Source organism: Microcaecilia unicolor, chromosome 7 (assembly GCF_901765095.1).
Source record: "Microcaecilia unicolor chromosome 7, aMicUni1.1, whole genome shotgun sequence".
Lineage (NCBI taxonomy): Eukaryota > Metazoa > Chordata > Amphibia > Gymnophiona > Siphonopidae > Microcaecilia > Microcaecilia unicolor.
The window spans coordinates 19,008,677-19,027,455 of NC_044037.1; the positions used below are offsets into that span (position 1 = coordinate 19,008,677).

Consider the following 18,779-nt stretch of genomic DNA (forward strand, 5'->3'; position numbering starts at 1 on the left):
TCATTGGTGGCAACCTGGTTGTTTTTTTAATCGCGTATTTACACATGCTTGATGCATGCAACACAGTGGATTTTTTTTTGACCACCTCTGTTTTGCTTGCACACATGACATTTTTCATAGCCATTAAAATGGCAGAGGGTTATGCGGATTTGCAGAAGGATTTTGTGAGATTAGGAGGTTGAGCATCTAAATGGCAGATTAAATTTCATATGGTCAAGTGCAAAGTAATAATCCCAACTAGAGGTAAAAACTGCTGGTTAAAGGTCTTGAAGTCATTGTGGACAGTACATTGAAATGCTCAGCCCAGTATTCCACAGCTACCAAAAAAAAAAAAAAGGAAATTGAATATTAGGGATTATTTGAAAAAGAGATTTGAGAACATTGTGCCTCTATATAGGAGGTCCCTGGTGTGACCACATCTTGAATAAACTATTCATTTCTAGTTACCCCATGTAAAAAAGAATATAGCAGAACTAGAAAAGGTTCAGGAAAGGGTGACAAAAATGATAAAGGGGATAGAACACCTCCCTTTTGAAAAGAAAGTAAACAGGTTAGGGCTCTAAAGCTTGTAGAAGACTAAGAAGGAATATGATGAAAAGGTTTGTAAGATCATGAGTGAGGTAGAATGGTTAAATAGGGAACAATAGTATAGTCTCAAACAGCACAAAAAAATGAGTCTACTACATGAAACTATTGACAATCAGATTGAAAACAAATCATAGAAAGTGTGTGTTTCATGCAGCACCATAAGCTGTGGAATCTGTTGCTGGAGGGCGGGGTCAAAAGTGACTTAACATAGCAGGGCTCAAAAGAGGTTTGGACTAGTTTTCTTAGGAAGTCCATAAATTATCAGCCAGACAGTCCTAGGAAATCTATTGCTCACCCCTTAAAAAAATAAAAAATCTGATTTTTAGGGATCTGCTGGATACTTCTTGCCCAGACTTGTCCCTATCTGGGACAGCATGCTGGATTTAGTAGACCTTGGGCTGACTTGGTGTGCCTTTTTTTTTTTTTCTTGGCAGCCTTCAGATTAAGGCATGTCAAGTTGTTCTACCATAAGAAAATAAAGGGAAAACACAAACACACATGTAGCACAAACACAGTTGTACACTTACATTTTTCTTTACTGTTTTTACGGATAAGATAGTGTCGTATCTGTATGGTGCAAACGTTAATAAAGAGTTTACATTAACAAAATAAATAGTGTCACGTGTTTGGCAGTTGTTCTTTAGAAATGCCTTTCTTCCATCATAACTAAAAGATTGATCTTCATATTTTCTGCCCTTTTCCCAAGAAGAACTTTGTCCTGGCGTTTGTTTCCAAAGTTGAGGGAAGTCAGATCTGTTGGTAATTTTTGAAGGAAGTTTTAAGGCTCTTTAGACTTCAACTGCATTAGTTAATATCATATTGAAAGACCTTATCCAATTGGACTTGCACTGTAGGGTACTTATGGGCTTGAGAGCGTTATTTCAAAGTTTGTTTTCAAAATTGACAAATGATTTGTTCGTTTTCACAAAACATGGGCTAAATGTGTTTATCTATGGGAGAAGGGCTTTTGAATTTTATTCAGTGGTTGTATTTTGCCCGCTTTTATAACTCGTTTAATCTGGATTGCTGTAAGCCCAACTGGAAGCTTTTTTTTACCTATACATTTACTTTCTATGGTTAGGCCTCTACCAAGTTAAAGCAGGCTTTTTTCTTATCTGATTAGCTTATTGTTTGGAAAAATAGAGCAGGAGGAATAGATTTGCTATGTTCTATGTGTTCTCTGATAGTTTAAGAGAAAATAATTTGAACAAAAAGGATGGCAAAAACCTTCCCCATTTTGGGGAGTCAAGATACAGACGTAGAGTTTAAAGTAACTTTTTGTAAGGCACTTTTTCTCAAGCTAGTTATACAGTAATACCCTCCCCCCTCCTAGTTTACCAAGGATATCCGGGATGAATATGTATGCAATAGATCAATACAACGAAGGCGAGGCATACAAATCTCTCTCGTAAATATTTATTGTGGTTACCCTGAAAACCAGACTAGCTTGGGGCTACTCCAGGACTGGCTTGAGAAATACGTGCTCCAAAATAATCACTAATGCATTCAGTGGTGAATTTAATTGAGCAAATTTGCTGACACAGACTTGATACGCAATGGTTTCATCAATTTGTGCTCGGTAAGTGTGACCATACATGGACACTAAGGCAGATGTAGATCATATAAATATCACAGGCCTATGAATAAATGAGCATAAATGAAAAAAAAATGCCTTTCTTGTTAAACCGATTGTTTTTCCAAGGTTAGATAGGTTTCTGTAAGTCTAAGATGATAGCTTATACTATTGGTTCCCAAACCTGGTCCTGGAGGCACCCGAGGCAGTCATGTTTTTAGGATATCCACAATGTGTATTCATGAGAGAGATTTGCATGCACTGCCTCCGCTGTATTTAGATCTCTCATATCAATATTCATTGTGGATATTCTGAAAACCTGACTGGCTAGGTTGCCTCAAGGACCAGGTTTGGGAACCACTGACTTTTATAGTGTCGAACTTGCAGAGGTGTTTATGCAGAAGCAACAATACACTTACAAGTTACCCATTGTTACACTTCAAGTGCAGAGTAAAACATTATAAATTTTACAATAGTAACACGACATAAAACATTATCATATAAACACAAAATCAATACTATAAGCACATGTAAACATTTTTAGCTTTTTCAAGAAGGACAAAACTCTTGTTCTGATTATGTCTCAGAAGGCAGGTTGTTCCAAAATTACTGTCCCACACTGTTGATCTTTCAATAACTGCCTCTCAATCATTGCACTATGTGGCATCATATTTCACTCTCGTGTCATTTTGTGAACAGATTTCAGAAGTGCTGAAAAAAAAAAAGGATTTACCTCACACATCAACTACGGGTACCTTCATAGTATCCTAGATTCACCATCTTTACACTTTCACTCGTGCTCTCCTTTTCTCAAGATTGGATTATTGGAATCTGGTGTACACAGGTCTGCCTAGGTCACAACTGAAAAGACTTCAGATGCTAAATTCTACAGCTAGACTACTCTTGAAGGTGTGAAAGCTTGATCATGTTAAGTTATTTTCTGATCCAATTATATTGGCTCCCTATAACTTCTTAAATCTTTCAAAATACTGTATTTAGCGCATAAGGCGTGTTACCTTGATCTACCATCCTACTTATTATCCTTGACTATCCCGTTTTTGCGTATCTGCTCTTTGAGTTCTGTAGATTCGTATTATTTGGTTTTTCCAAATCCAAAACAGGCACACTATGAATTCACCCGCCAGTCTGCCTTTTCTTTTCCCTAGCCCCAAATTTGCAGAACAAGTTCCACCCCCCGATTCACAATGAACAATTATATAAGAAATTTAACACTTGACTAGTGGTATGCTGTGCTCCTGATTGGTCGCCAGACATTCAGTGTACAATGTTTGTTTCTTTTAATAAGATGTGAATGTGACTTTCCTATTTATATTGGAATTCCTTTCCTTGGGTTTTAAAAAAAAAAAAATTATTTATAGGTATATATAGATAATATTCAAGTAAACACCATTCAGGATACAATAGAAATCAAGAAATATCTAAAGAAAGTAACAGTCCAAAACAGTACAATGTAAATTGAACACCAATTAGTAAATAAGATCAAGAATAAGGAAAAATAGTAAATGAAAAAAGAAAAACTTATAATAAAGTTTTGTATCCCGCATTATCCCAAACAGAGTTCAGGTTCAATGTGGCTTACAATCCAGTTATAAGCAGGTACTACCTCTGTCCCTAGAGGGCTCACAATCTTGGTTTTTGTACCTGAGGCAACGGATGGTTAAGTGATTTGCCCAGGGTCACAAGGAGCTGCAGTAGGAATTGAACCCAGGATGCTGGGATCAGTCTGCTGCACTAATCATTAGGCCACTCCTTCACTCTTAGAAAGGTATACCAACCAAGCCCACTTCTTCAGCCTCCTAAACAGTGAGCATATGGGATCACACAACTATATTGACATCCTCTCTGGACTTTGAAAGTCTTCCAGTTGTTTGGGATCAAAAAATTAAAATTGTTTACCCTCAAGAATCTCTATATATAAAAAGCACCACCAACGTTCTAAATGAAGCCTCCAGCCGGAAGTGTGAAGGGGGAGAGAGATCCGGTTTCCCCATGAGTGTCTGCCCCACCCGCACTCTCTCTGTAACACAAACAGTGAAGGAAAACACAGCAAAGCACGAAATGAAATCGCTCTCTCTGTAACAGTGAAGGACTCAGAGGGGGGAGGGGAGAGAGGGCAGAAGCCCTCACTATCTCTGTAACATAAACACAGCAGGAAACTTAACACTGAAGGACTCGACTCCGAGGGGGGAGGGGACAGAGAGGACAGACAGCACAGGGGAAGGGAGAGTGGACAGAGGGCAGGGACGGACACACACACTCCCACATGCACACAGAAGAAAACCTTGCTAGCCCCCCCGTTTCATTTGCATCAGAAACGGGGCTTTTTAACTAGTAAAACATAAAAAGGAAATCATAGCACAAAGTTGGCACCCAAGGCTTGCACTCTAGGTCAAAGGGCCAACAAAGCCTTACACCTTGTCTGTGCCTCTCTTGCTAAATCAGGGAAAACCCTTGTTTTAGAGCCCATAAACAGTGACTCCAAAAATCTGAAAGAAAGTTTCAAAATATTATTGTGGTCTAACTCCAAGGCAAAAGTCACCACCTGTGTAGTTCTCTGTGTAATAACTTCCAAGGATGACTCCGGAAAAGAGGTTATATTCATATCTCCCACTCCTGGATTCTGCATAACCAAGCCTCCAACTCCCTTACCACCCGGAATTTACTGAGCCCTGGTAATTGGGGGCACTGGTTCTGAGGGCATCTTTAGAACCTCCACATTATTTTACTTAAACATATCCAAAGGTGATATAATAGGGGCCTTAAGGAAGTTGAGAAGCCTCTAATTATTCCTCCAGGTTTGATTTTCCAGGTACTACAAATGTCTGTGTAAAAGGCCTATCTTTAAAAGAAGCCGCTTCAAAACCTTTCACCATTTGCACTCTAGATTTTAAGGCATCCAATTCAGAGAGCTGCTGATCAGTCACTTATGCCTGAGTCAGTATGGCTTTAGGAAATCACAATACCTTTAACATTCTGTTAAATTATCAAGACCAAAGACAAATTCATGTTGCTGATAGCATTCCAAAGTCATCACGGCTGGTTTCTCTGACCCCTAAATTTCTAAATTGGGTGCACCCTGTTTTCTGGCCTTGCTCAGGTTACTTAGTTTCCTGACCCAGGACCCTGGTTGCAGCCTGCAGCAGATCACCTCCAAAAACCAGATCTGATAATCCAGCCAGCTGCACTCTTTGTACAGCGAGTCCTGCCACACCAACCTGCGACAGCTTGCACACGCACTGCTCAACTAGAAAGCTGTATCCCGGTTGTGGGAGAGCTGTCTGCTCCATGAGGCTCAAGGAATCCCTACTTAACAAAGTAACATAGTAGATGACGGCAGAAAAAGACCTGCATGGTCCATCCAGTCTGCCCAACAAGATAAACTCATATGTGCTACTTTTTGTGTATACCTTACCTTGATTTGTATCTGTCATTTTCAGGGCACAGACCGTATAAGTCTGCCCAGCACTATCCCTGCCTCCCAACCACTTAAACTGCTGTCTGATGCGTCTGCAATAGGCACAGGAGTAGAGAAATTGGAACTCTGAGCCGCTAACACAGAGTACTGCTCCAGCGTTGTCTGCCGCATCAAGGATGTTGAGGCAGGGGGGAGCCCACAAATTTTAGCTCTCTTCCCCATATCAGTCCAAAGAGCCCTATAGGCAGAAAAACTCAGCTGGAGAAGTCGAGACACCAGCAGTGTGACCTCTCAACACGGCACCATCTTGGATCCCAAACCATCGGAGTTCCTTTCCTTGTTTTAAATATTAATTTGTTATATACACTGCTGTGATCTGTTCAACAGCCCAGGCGGTATATCAAGGTTTTAAATACACATGAACATAATGTCCATTCTCATGATATTCTCTACCGGGTAACAATCTGCCAAATGGTCTTTAAATATGTACACGATTTGGGAAGCCCTCTTTATAAGAACTCTGAGTCTTAATCACTTCTATTTCCTACTAGATAAATTAACAAAATCCCTGCTGAGTAAAAACAAATAATTAAAAAAATAAATCTTCACATCAATTCTAAAGCACTAATAATAGTACATGAAATATTGATGTTTTGTAAGCTTGATGTGATTTTAACTGTTCTTACAGGTGAGTCAGTTCTATAGTCTAGTGCCCTCCTTGTGGGTTTAATTTCCTGGTCCAGCTTCTCTTCAGTCTAATTGAACCTTGATGGTATGGAGTCAACATTCATAATACCCAGTGTACCTGAGTGTAATTCACCTTGAACTGCTATTGAAAAAGGTGTGAGCAAAATCCAAATAAATAAATAAAATCATCTATGCAGGGAAGGAATATCTCAATGCACAAAAATGATTTTGACTAGTCACAAACAAACCAGGTTCTGAAGGGAGAGATTGCATCCCAGTTCTTCTCCGTTTATTAAGGACAGCTGCTGTGATTGCAGTGAAGAGGGGAGGGGGTGCAGCTGAGCAAACCCTAGAAATCACAGATGAAGTGCCAAAGACATCAGTGCCTACCCTACACACATTCATTTTCCCTTCTAGTTATTAATAGCAGGAAATGATAATAGGGTAGGTTCCAAATAGCCTGGAAACTTAGATGCGGAGTGTGGTGAGCGAGGCCCCAAAAAAATCTCAAATTCACAGAGATCATCCAAGTTTGTGGCAGTCAGATTTTGAGAGAATATACTACATTTCCTTTTCTGAAGGCCTGTGGAATCAATACCCCTGCCTCTCCCACCCCACCCCCACAATACTTGTCAGTGTCAGCAAGTTTCAAGGACTGTTTTTAAATTAGCATGGCTCTGTATAGTTTAAAATGTTCTTGCTTTGTGTGTATATCGGGCTTCTCCATAGCTGGCGGAGCTTTATAACTGTGTCCTTGTGTCTTCTGTTTTGAACTTGAGGCATGGGGCATTTTCTGTCTGCCATTGTCCTTCAATAAAGATAAGCCAGTCTAGTATGGAGGGTTGTGAAAAAAAATATACAATTTTCCGGTCTAATTTCATGCTCTGTACTTCTGTAGTATGATATCCAGCTAATCTGCTAACCAAGGAAAAGAAACACACTGTACACACGGCCTAATTCAGCAGAATGTGCACTTCTGTACTGTCGTCTTTATTTATAAATTCATATTTTTCTCCACTTCCTTTGGACTTCGTAGGTGCATAGACTGACAGGTAATCATTCAGATAGTAATTACACTGGACTCATTGAGCAAGAGGCCCTTGGGTCTGAGCTAAGCTGGCTTCATTGAAGGAATAATGGCAATGTGGAAATATATATAATTTATTATTAGGGCTACAGCCCGATTAAAATTTTTAATCGCAATCAGTCGCACACTTGGTGTTTGTTTGTTTCCCGCTGCAGCTCCTTGTGACTCTGGGCAAATCACTTAAATCTCCATTTCCCCAGATACAAAATAAGTACCTATATAATAAAATATGTAAACCACTTTGTAACCGCAGAAAGTTGATATATCAAATCCCATCCCCCTTCCCTCCCCCCCCCCCCCCCCCAGATCCAACATATCTCCCTTTCTTTTACATCCCTCCCTTTCCTCTTCTCCCAGGTCCATTATCTCTTTCTCTCTACCTCCCTCCTCTGCAGCACCTCACCCTCCGTCCCCTCCATCCTTATGAGTAGCAATACACATGTGGTGAGCAACACAAAGTTATTTTTGTGGCTGCTGGAGCTTACTGCTTTAGCAGTAGCTTCCACTGGTGACTCCTCCAGTTCTGCTTGCAGGTCTGCAGCTCACTCCACTCCCCCCACTCAGGGTTCAGCATCTGTCCCCTCTCCCCGCTCCAGTCTTTCTTCAAAGTAGTCTTCTGTTGGTTCCTGGCAATGGCTGCCTGCGCCTGGGTCCGAAGCTTTCCCTCTGACCTATCCTACCCATGCAAAAACAGAAACTGATATCAGAGGAGGCAGAACAGGCCAGAGAGAAAACTTTGGGCATACCACAGGCAGCATATATGCATCACTGCCGATGCTGGGGACCAACAGAAGACCATTTTTTTTAAAGGTAGGCTGATGTGCAGGGGATGATGTTGAATTCTGGTTGGAGGGAAAGATGCTGGATCGTGCTGAGGACAGGAGTGGAAGACAGCAAAAGAGATGTTTGGAGGAGACAGGAGATGCTGCAGTGTGATTAAATGTTTCAGCTGCAATCAGTTTTTTTAAATCATAATTGCATGAATTGCATAGTTAGCTGTGATTAACTTGTGGCCTTATCCTATATAATAAAAAGCACCTCCAACATTCTGAAGCTGACTCCGTGGCAGTGTAGGGTTCGTAAGTCTGTCATTCAGCGTTTCATTGGCTCTCACTGTCCGCGCCCTCATGTCGAGGAAACGGAACGCTGCATAGTTGCCAAGCAAACAAACGCGACATCACAGGAACGAAGAACCAATCAGACAGAACGGAACTTGGAGGAGGGAAGTCGAGTGGATTGAATCTCTAACAATCATATACAGGGAGGTACGAACATCAGTGGAGGCAAATGCACAGAACGGAAGGGAAGACAAACATTTAATCACTTTGTCACTCACACACACAGACACACACTCACACACACAGACATCACACACACACACTCAATCACTCTGTGTATCTCTCTCTTACACTGTCTGTAAAACACACTGTCACTCTCTGTCTCTCACATGGGCAACTGTATGTTGCATTCTCACGAGTAAGGAGCTCTTCTGATGTGATTGTTAAACTGATTGAAGGGCTTGAACAAGGAAAACTTTTACCACATTGTAAAACAGTTTAGACAAAAACTATTGTATATAAAGAAATCTTACACATGTAAACAACAATTATATTCAGAATACAACCGTGGAAACATTAATGGCAGGAACTCATTACATTGCTAGCACCCGTTTCATTGCGTTAAGAAACGGGCCTTCTTTACTAGTTATTATATATATGAAATAAGCAAATATGGCAAGCAAAATACAAAAATATCCTGAAGGACTACACACCTTTAGTGGTCCACAGTGGCAACTCCAGATGGGGTCAGAACTGGCTCCTCTTCAGGAGCTCAAGCTATCTCACAGCAAACCCCTGTAATCAGATGTTAGTCTGATGTGACCTTACCCAGCACAAGCTGTAGATTCTCAGTCTGGCAGAAGCTGATAAACAGCTCCTGAATTTTTCCTTGTGCCAAGCTTAACACCAAAAGATACAGTTCATAGTTGTACTGGCAATTTAGTCCTTCTCAAAGAGATGCATACACCATCAGATCTTCTCTTGTTTTGCTTCTCTCCCAAGTCCAGTGTTGGCCCTGGCCCTGCCCCCAGCATTCACAGATGACGATCTGGGACCAATCAGGAACCATATACTTTTGTTCAGCAGGTGTCATATCATCACCACAACGAGGGGCTTCTGGGCTCACAGAAAAGACCACCTTATCAGTAGTAGTCCTGGATGACTCACCATGAGGTAAACAACAAGCATGACCGCGTCCCAGGCTTTCTGTGAAACACTCTCCTACACAAGATACTGGAGGCTCTGTGTTCCTCTGTACCTCTCTCCTCCACAACTTCCCATGAGATAAAGCGGAGAGCAAATTCAAGTAAACAGCATAGCCTTGGATGAAGTCATATGGTACTGTTCTTCGAAATCATGCAGAATCCATGTTTTGTTTACAAAAGATGTTTCATGGCTTACCCAGGCCTTAGGCCTACCAAAAGTGAGATACAGGGAACACCCCTACAGCTTCCAGATCAATTGGAGCAGGCATTCATTGGACTACATCAGGGTTTGACAAATTCTAGATGCCAGTTTGCCTTAGTACCTTGTAATTGTACCCTGGTCCCTGTGATTTTATACTCCCCAACATTGAATTGTTCTTTGCATTGGCTACAGATGCAAAGAAACATCATGGCTTCTATAACCCACACTGCCCACTTCAGTTTTCAGTATCTATGTGTCATGCAAGACTGTAACTTCAGCTAGTCTTGCAAGATTTGTGATGGCAAGACCAACCAGAAGTTCCTGCATCATGCAGCTCAAACTTATCAAGAGCCAAATGACATGGTGTGCACTGTAAGCGAGATGCTGCATGGCAACGAGCAGAAAGGTGAGGGGGCAACAGGTGGTGAGCTGCATCGAGTCTTATCTGAGAGTTGATGGTTGGTTGGTAACCTGGAAGAGGAAGGGAGAGTGTGTATGTGTGAGTGTATATAGATAAACATATGTAGATGTGACAGGGAATGTGGGTGAAGACTGAGGGTCAAGGATATGAGGCAGATTGAATGAGGGGGGTTGTCTTTGAAAGATACTGGTTGAAGACTAGGACAGAAGGGGATTAAAGATGTATTTATTTATTTAGTTTTGTTCTCATTGTAGCTCATTGTGACTCGGACAATGGAGGGTGAAGAGACAAGCCCAGAGTCACAAGGAGTTGCAGTGGGAGCAAAACTATATAACATACCTTTAATCATGCGGTTAATCATGATTAAAATTTTAATCGAAATGCAGCCCTAATTATATATTTGTGTCCTTTAAGGCAGTGTTCCCCAAGTTTGGTCCTGGAGTACCCCTTGCTGGACAGGTTTTCAGGATATCCACAATGAATATGCATGAAAGATTTGCATATAATGGAGGCAGTGTATGTAAATCAAGTTCATGCATATTCATTGTGGATATCCTGAAGCTTTGGCAATTTATTGTGTTCCCAGTTGTGGAACCCTCTTTTTTTGGTCTTTCCCATGTATTTTTAGTTTATTTTTGCCCAGTTTGTTTCCTTTCTTTTTCATTGTTGTTTGGCTGCTTTCGGCCGGGAATTTTTCCTTCGTTTTCTGCCGTGCCTTGCATCTTTTTCAGGCACCATCGCTTCGTTTAATTTAGCTGAGAAAGTTTTTCCTTCCATGTCCATGAAGGTTCCCAGTGGCTTTAAGCGCTGTACCCCGTGCACTCGGACGATCTCTGGGAAGGACACCCATTCTTGGTGTGTACAGTGTCTTGGGCCCGACCATAGCCCCACTAACTGTGTTCTCTGTCTTCGCATGAAGAAGCATGGCCCAGATTTCCAGAGAGGCTCAATGAGAGAAGATTTTTGGAGCCAAGTCCGGTTCCTCGACGTCAGCATTGACATCAATTGTCTCACTGGCATTGGGAGCGTCTGTCAGCATGTCTGCTGCTAGACCCTTAGACACTGGAAGCAGTGAAGCATTGAGTGGGTCTCCACTTTCCTCAAGGCCTCCTGCTGTGCCCCCTGGACCGTCCATCGTCGGACCCAACCCTGAGGCGACGTGTGGATTAGAAGTCAACCTCGTTGGCACCGAGGAGCCTTGTGACATGCTTTGGGCGAAGGTCAAGAAGCAACCACGAGCTCCGGAGGGTCAAAGGATTTAGCACCCGAGAAGCGTCATGCCGGGAGGACCGCACCCCCTCCATATAGGAGGTGCTGATGCATTGGTCTCTCCTGCAGCAAGATCCAGCTCCCGCATCACCCCGACAGCTCTGCAACCTGTGCCTGAACCGGCACCACAGTTTTTCCTGGTCGCAGCCTTTCTATGAGCGCATCCGGGTCTTGCTCCCTGAGCTGCTGGGTGGCCTAATGCAGTGATATGCTTCGGCATCAGGGGTGCTTGTGCCTCTCTGCCTACAGTTGTGGCCCTGCTTGGCCCTCAGCCTGCATCCCAGATGACTTGCCGGTCAGGGGAGGGCTAACATCCGACCGCTTGGTTCTTCAAATAGTCGTCCGTCTCGGATATGTACTCAGTTGGTATCAAAACCTCCAAATTGCCCACTGAGAGCTCATTCATTCAGCTCTCAGCACAGGCAGGTACTTGCCAGAGTAACTCTCTGCCCTTCTGAAGGCCCATGCAGTCGAGCCCATTCCACCAGGGGAGGAAGGGTGGGGATTCTATTCCACGTACTTCCTTATGCAGAAGAAAACGGGGGGAGGGGGGGATCCCCTCTTAGACCTAAGGGCCATGAACAAATTCATAGTCTGAGAGAAGTTCAGGATGGTTCCCTGTACATCCTTCTCCCAGTGATTCAGAAAAACAATTGGCTATGCTCTGTGGACTTATGTATGTATATACTTACATCCCGATACTTCCAGCCCACTGGAAGTATCTTCAGTTTTGGCTGGGAACACATCGCTTTCAGTACCGCGTGTTGCCTTTTGGCCTTGCATCAGCTCCCAATGTCTTCATGAAATGTCTAGCGGTTTTTGCAGCATTGGTACGCAGACTGAAAGTCCATGTGTTCTCATATCTCGACGATTGGCTGGTGAAGAGCACCTCTTCATATGGAGCTCAGGAGTCCATGCGAATGACAATTCAGGTGCTCGAGCTACTAGGGTTCATTTTAAACTACCCCGAGCCCCATCTCGACCCTGTCCAGTAACTGGAGTTCATAGGAGGTTCGTGCCTAGAAGACAGCGGACACTCTTGTCACACTTGCTTCCAAGATTTGAGCCTCTCAGCAGGTCACAGCTTGACAGATGTTGAGATAGTTGGGCCACATGGCTTCCACAGTGTATGTTACACCCATGACACATCTTCACATGAGATCAGCTCAGTGGACCTGACTTCTCCGTGGTCAAGCCACAGGGAGCCTGGAAGATGTCGTCCAAGTGTCCCCAGAGCTTGTATACTCTCTTCAGTGATGGACCATTCGATCCAGTTTGACTCTGGGACTTCCATTCCAAATTCCTCAGCCACAAAATGTGCTGATAGATGCATCTCTGGAGGCCATCTGGATATAGCATGGGGCTCACCAACATGGCATGCTCCTTCGAGCCACTTATCTGGTGGGCAAAAGCAATATCCTGTCCGACAGACTGAGCAGGATAATGTAACCACATGAATGGTCTCTCAATATGGGCATAGCCCGCGAGATTGTCCGACCGTGGGGCATCCCCCGGTGAATTTTTTAGCACTTAGATCAACCATAATGTCCCTCGGTTGTGTTCCCAGGCTTCAGGCCCACAACAAACTAGCGTCGGATGCCTTCCTCCTCAATTGGGGACAAGAAACTTTGTTTGAAACTCAAGCAAGACCGTGGAACCATGATTCTGATCATGCCGTACTGGCTGTGGCAGATCTGGTTCCCTCTTCTTCTGGAGTTATCCTCCGAAGAACTGTGGAGATTGGAGTGTTTTCCAACCCTCATCACACAGAATGAGGATTCTCTTCTATATACCAACCTCCAGTCTCTGGCTCTCACAGCTTGGATGTTGAGATCCTAGAATTCAATTACTTGGGTATCTCCCGGGTCTTGCTGGCTTTCCAGGAAAGACGCCACTAAGAGGTGCTATTCTTTCAAATGGAGGAGGTTTGCTGTTTGGTTGTGAGAGCAAGGTCCTAGATCCCCTGCTTGTCCTACACAAACCCAGCTTGAATACCTTCTACCCTATCAGAGTCTGGTCTCAAGACCAACTCCGTAAGGGTTCAGCTTAGTGGAATTAGTGCTTATCAGTGTGTAGAAAGTAAGCCCATCTCTGGACAACCTGGAGGTTTGCTTTTGTCAAAGCTCCTCCACCAATGTCATGAGATCTCAACATCGTTCTTACCCAGCTGATGAAAGCTCCTTTCGAGCAACTGAATTCCTGCCATCTGAAGTACTTGACCTGGAAGGTTATTTTCTTGATGACTGTTAATTCAACTCGTAGAGTCAGTGAACTTTAGTCCTTGGTGGTGGATTTGTCTCTATACTAAGTTTCATCGCAACAGAGTAGTCCCTCCGCACTCACCCTAAGTTGCTGCCGAAGGTGGTGTTGGAGTTCCATCTGATCAGTCGATTGTCTTGCCACCATTCTTTTCCCCGACCTCATGCCCATCCTGGCGAAAGCAGCGTGCACACCTTGGATTGCAAGAGAGCATTGGCCTACTACATGGACTGGACTAGGCCCCACAGACAGTCTGCCCACCTTTTTGTTTCTTTTGATCCCAACGGGATGGGGATTGCCATCAGGAAACGCATCATTTCTAATTGACTGGCAGATTGCATTTCTTTCACTTATGCCCAGGCTGGACTGACCCTAGAGGGTCATATCACGGCTCATATTGTCAGAGCCATGTCTGCATCGGTAGCCCACTTGAGGTCAGCCTCCATTGAAAAAATGTGCAAGGCTGCGACATGGTCTTCAATCCACACATTCACATCACACTATTGCCTTGAGCAGGATACACGATGTGACAGTCGGTTCGGGCAGTGTTGCAGAATCTGTTTGGGGTCTGGAATCCCACGCCACCCTCCTAGGCCCATTTTATTCTGTTCCATGAGGCACTCATTCAGATTGTACATAGTTTCAGGTTAAATATGTGTTATGTCCTTGTCGTTACGAGGCCCAGTTGTCCAGTGTTTGTTGTTTTCTGTGAGCCGATGCTAGGGGATTCCCCACTGTGAGAATAGATAAGCCTGCTTGTCCTTGGAGAAAGCTAAGGTACTTAACTGTAGCAAGTGTTTTCTGAGGACTGCAGGCTTTATATTCTCACAGTCCCTCCCACCTCCCTTGGAGTTGTCTCCTCTGTTATTTTACTTTTGCTCTGAGAATTCAGAATGTTTTTTTTTAAATTTGATTTTCTTATTCTTTTCTTTTTTTAGATCTCCCCTCTTCTCACATGTTTATCCTTATTTGGAATTTATGATTTACTATGTATTGGTAGTGAATTGAAATTTGTTCTTTTCCTATTTGAGATCCCTGTTTCCTGTGATTTAGACTATTTGTTTTTTCTGAAATTTAATAAATATTAAATGATTGTTTCCTCATGCTGGTTCTTCTATGATTTATAGCAACTGTATGGTTTTAAGCTTTTAGTGAATAATGTTTTTAGTACAGTGTGCTCATTAACCAAGTAATTGTATTCCATTATTTTTTTTTTCATATTTAAAAAGATAATCAAGTTAAACGAAAGAAGCATTTTTAACACTGAACAGAAGTCAGGGCTGGACTAATGTACTGGTGACAAGAGGCGACCACACAGGGTCACGTGATGGTGGCCATGGCATTCCCCCCCCCCACCCCTCTTTCTCCCCACCTTGAATTCAGCATCTCTCCTTCCCTCCCGGATGCTCTAAACTTCTCTCATCCCTGGTTCCTGCTGTGATTAAGGCACACTACTGTGGTTGGTGTTAGTGTCTTCCCTCTGCTGGTCCTGCCTATGCAGAAGCAAATGGTTAATCTGAGACGGCGAGACCTGGCAGGGTGACGGCCCCAATTCCAGCCACAGCAGTGAGCCTTAATCGCTGCAGGTGCCGTGGATAGGGCAAGTTTAGAGGAGCTGGGAAGGAGGGAGAGATGCTGGATTCAAGGTGGGGAGAAGGGAGAAAAATGTTGGACCGGGAGGAAGAGGGAGATGGAGATATGCTGTCTACAGGGGAGGGACTGTAAGATGGAGATGTGCAAAACCCAGGGGGAGGGAGGACTAGAAGGAAATGATGTGCTGAACCTTGGAGGGGGGGAGTTGGTTGGAAGATGGAGATGTTCTGGACCTGCTGGGAAGGGGAGCAGAAGAGGGGGTAGAGAGACAGACTGCATTTCATTTCTCTAGTATTGCTGCAAATGCAGAGTCTGACTCCTTGGTTTCTAGTTCAGATTTTTGCCTTCATATCTCTACTACTGGTCTTTGATTCCTTGTTTCATATTTGTAATGTCTGTATTTTGCATGTATGAGCAAGGTGCATTATTCTGCTAGCATGTAGTTTCTGTGTAGAGATCTGTAGCAGTCCCGTTCACTTCTGTTTCTCACTAGATAGTGTTTTGGAGTTTTAGGATCTGTGTCTTTTCACAGATAGGTTGTTTGAGTCCTGGGAGTTAGTGCTGTTATGGTACAGCAAGGCTGTTAGTGTTTTTCCACGAGTTTGTGCTTAGTGTCTTGGCCTTACTAAGGTGACTTCAAAACTTTAATTTAATTTTAGTTTGTCATAACATCAGACAGGGTTTGTGAAATAATCATCAAATGTACATACGTGTCAGGTTTTTTTTTTCTTCTGAGATGGCAGCCTAAGTGTGGGCATTTTGGTTGAAGAGGGGAGGGTGAGGGAAGGGTGCAACAGTAGGTGTGGCAAGGGACCTGGAGCTGGGTATGGATGGGGCAAAGGAGGGACATGGAACAGGGCAGGTGTTGGGTTTTTCTCTGTCAAATAAAATGCTCAGCTTACAAAGGTAACTCTACCTGCTGAGGTTTCCCTAGATACTTTGGCTTGCTATAGCTGATTTAGGGAAACTTTTGCTACCTGTAAATGTGGTGGTGTGATTTTGTCTTTAGTGAAACACTGCTTCTTGGTTTGCTCATATAAATCCGGTTCTCAGTTTATATTAGTTACCTTTTCAATGTTAGAATTTTAAACTTGATTCTCCATTGATCATTAAATCATTGAACAGCAATGCAACACTCACTATTGCTAGCTCCTTGAGAACATAACCTGCTCGCTCTTTGCATTCTGGGGACTTTTACTTGATGTTCCCTCCTTCCGTCACATCAGATTAACTGAGTATCATTCATCTATATTTTATGTTGAAGGTGCTAGACTGTGGAACAACTTGCCATCTGATTTATGAAATATATCCTCATTTCTTCAATTTCTTAAATACCTAAAAGCAAACTTTTGTAACCTAGCTTTTATAGATGCTTAGCTGTACATTTATCTGCCTTTAAGATGTTGATGACAACTGCCTGGCTACAACCACTGTTTTTATAATATGAGCTAACGAGGTCCATGTGTGTTTGCTTGTTTTTGTAAGTTTATTTGAATATTTTATTATGCATGTATAGTTGTGATCCACCTCGAATAGTAAGAGTGTGGAATATAATTTTTTTTAAAAATAAAATAAATGTGTGTTTGGGAACTTATGCACTTGACATCTTTTTGGGATACTAGGGGATCTCTGGTATTGCCTTTCCATATTGGTGGGTTACAGTAATAGGAGAATTTTAAAGTACTTTTCCCATGTACCTGGATCTTTTCTTAATATTTTGCTTTATCCTTTTCTATGTTATGAGAATTTGAATTTCTAATTATAGTAGACTTGAACTTAATTATTTTTTTTAATTAATTTCATTTCTTAATATTAGGATTCCTGTGATAGCATTGTGCTTATTTGAATCAGATGTTCTGTGAAATTTGATTTGTCTTTATTTGGTGGGGCTAGGTGAGCAGGGGGGAGGCCCCCACCAAACATGTCTGCACAGGGTCCCACAGTTGCTAAGATCGGCCCTGACAAAGGTTACATTAGCGACTTGTCATCTTTTCCAAGATATAAAATTAAGAAAAACAATGTGCTTTTGGTACATAAGCAAACAACACAAAGCAGACCAGCAAAGTGTTGAAGAATCGTGGCCACATTTTGCCTCAACAACCTGCATCAGGGTAGGGCTGTTGATTTGAACATATGTAATTAAAAAACAAACATGGATGTCAGTAATAAATTAAAAACAAACATAATAATATCAAATTAAAAAACATGCAATTTAAAAATATAATTCAAAATACAATATATCTATAAATCATAAAAATAGAAAATGAAGAGTAAATACATGTTGTGAAAAGGGTGTGGATCCAGAATAGCAGCAGAATAATTACACTTTTATCTGTACTAATTCAGGTTTCCCATTTCATATTTCTGAAAAACTAGCTTGGCACTCAATATTGGAGCTATGATTTGAAGATTGCTTTAAATATGTAAATGCTTTCTCCTGTTAGGTAATTTTTCCAGTTGTGAAAGAGAAATCACATGCTTCCCTTCTGAACATCAAATGTTAAAGTTACACTTATATGAAACCACTTAAAATGGGTTACAGTAAAGCATGACACAACAGGCAGTGACCATGACTTAAAAGTAATTTCCTTGTCTAGGCTGCACCATTCTGAACATATGGGTGTTATCCCCTCCTACCTTCAGATGAAGGCAAAGAAAAGCTAGGCTTTTACAGTGAACTCGCCAGTATAACCTGCTGGTGCTTATTGGTCATCTCCAGTATTTTTCTGTACCTCTGGCAAATGGTAGATTGTTCAAGCTGGTACTTCTGATCTCTGGCCTAGCTCCCCACTCTGGTGCTGAGGCTACACAGTGAGGTTAAACCAAATGGCCACTCTCAGATTATCTAGTCCCTGGAGCTGCGCTCTACTTCCCCTAGTTATGCTGTTTAATGTCCACTGGGTAAAGGCTTGTGGCTCAGCACAGTGGGTCCCTGCTGTTATAAAATTGTACAGATGAATAGTATACATAGAAGTATGACTTGTGCCAATAAGATAGCTGATCCTATTTTTACTGTAACTATTTTGAGTGGCTTCATACAAAGCTAATTGGCTCATGATTGTATGTTATACACTCTTTTGTAACCTTGTTTAACCTTTCCAGTAGAACATAGGGTTTATATAATGCAGGGCATATTGTTCAGATGGGCAAGGAGTCCTCATGACTTCTCTGTCCATTTCCATTTGCTTTCTGCCTTCTAAATTTCCCTACTTGGTGTCTAATATTATGGGCTATCATAGTATTACAAATTAAGGGCCCTGTTTACTAAGGCGTGTTAGAGTTTTTAACATGCCTACAATTAGCACACACGCTAACTGTGTAGGTGCCTACAGGGATGTTGTAGGCACTTGGTTAACGCGCGTTAAAAATGTTAATGTGCCTATAATGCGGCTTAGTAAGTG

General features: G+C 42.3%; 1 protein-coding gene across 2 annotated transcripts in view; it reads left to right on the forward strand.

Annotated features, from left to right (window-relative positions):
• AMMECR1 (Alport syndrome, mental retardation, midface hypoplasia and elliptocytosis chromosomal region gene 1) overlaps positions 1-18,779 on the forward strand; it is a 168,024-nt gene that overhangs the window by 61,152 nt on the left and 88,093 nt on the right. The window lies entirely within an intron of this gene.